Source organism: Haplochromis burtoni, unplaced genomic scaffold (assembly GCF_018398535.1).
Source record: "Haplochromis burtoni strain Fernald_Lab_line unplaced genomic scaffold, NCSU_Asbu1 Contig_2320, whole genome shotgun sequence".
Lineage (NCBI taxonomy): Eukaryota > Metazoa > Chordata > Actinopteri > Cichliformes > Cichlidae > Haplochromis > Haplochromis burtoni.
Genome location: NW_024584681.1, coordinates 6,726 through 8,339, shown reverse-complemented (window position 1 = coordinate 8,339; position 1,614 = coordinate 6,726).

Sequence of the window (1,614 nt, the reverse complement as noted above, 5' to 3'; positions counted from 1 at the left end):
GTGACAAACAATCTAAAGAAGACCGAACAACTATGGTTTGTTTGAAAGTGCTGCCAGGAGAAAGCCTCTTCTCCTCACAAAGAATATGGCAACATGGCTTAGGCTTGGGAAGTTACTTCTAAACAAACCACAAGACTTCTGTACAGAGCAGCCAGAAGTGGAGATATTTGGCAGCACGATGTTTGGCATTCCCAGAATTTCAGCAAAAGGTATCATTAACTATTAGAACAGTGGTGGAGGGGTGATGATTAGGGTTTGATTTGCAGCCACAGGACCTGGGCACCTTAAAGTCACAGAGTCGACCATAAACTCCTCTGCACACCAAAGTATTATACAGTGGAGTCAAATGTGAGACCGTCAATAGGACAAAGATCCTAAGCACAGCAGCAAATCAACATCAGAGTGATTGAGAGACGGCAAACCTCAATGAAGCATGAAAAGAAGGCCAATAGAGCTCCACAACAATGTGAGAGTCTGACAAAGCCATGCAGAAAACCATTACTTCACATTACTGCTAAAAGTGATTCTAAAAGCTACTGAATCACACAGCCTGGTTCTTCTGAGTTAAAAGGAAGTCCTGTTAAAAGGGAGTTTTTCCTTCCAACTGTCGCCAAAGTGCTTACGCAAAGGGGGCACACGATTATTGGTGGTTTCTCTGTATAATTCTACCTGAAGATATAAAGCTAAGGAAACTGTTCTTGTGATTTGTTGCTATATATGACTAAAATTGGATGAAACAACAGATGTGTGGTATATTAGGAAGATGGCCACTACTGACCATGTGCTCAGTGAATGTCAGGCAGCAGAAACTCAAGAAAGAAGAGGAGGAAGAAGAAAAATCGTCATGGAAAGACAGGTCTTTGCATGGCATGTACTGCCAGCAGACAAAAGACATGACTCACACTGAGAAATCTTACTAATGGCTGGAGAAAACTGGACTGAAAGAAAGCACGTGCCAGCTCAGGAATGAGCCTTAAGCACAAGATCAATAGAGACTGAGGTCTACTACAACAAGGAAGGCCAAGGTGGTGAACTCTCTCTACTCTCACGGTCAATGTAGAATCAGTGGTTAATCTAACCTCAGTCTTTAGACTGTGGTAGGAAGCCAGAGTAACCCGAGAAACAAACACCAGGAAACTGGACAAAAAAAGGCCCCAGATTTGATTCGAACCCAGGACCATCTTGCAGCGAGATGACAGTGATAATTACTGCATGGCATCCTTCTTCCCTCTATTTAACATTGAAACAATCTCATCTTTAACCGTTATCTCTCATGATTTGCCAGACTTACTACTTGAACTTTGACCTGAATTTCTACATCTCATCTCCTTGCAGAGTTGTGTTTTCACCCATGCTCTGAATAGGTTATTTAATTGCTGAGTAACATCATGTGGTATCAGTTACAATGCACACGACTAATTTGTGAGTTTCCTGTGTACGTGCATTGACTTCCATAAAGACAAACAAATAGGCTGCATAGATTAAAAATAATCCTACCGTAAATATGAGAAAAGCTGTGCAGAGTTAACTAGAAATGGCCTCAGACTTATTCTAAAGATAGGTCTGAGTCCAGATCTGGATCATGGTTAACTATTGGTAGTTTTGGCCCAGGCC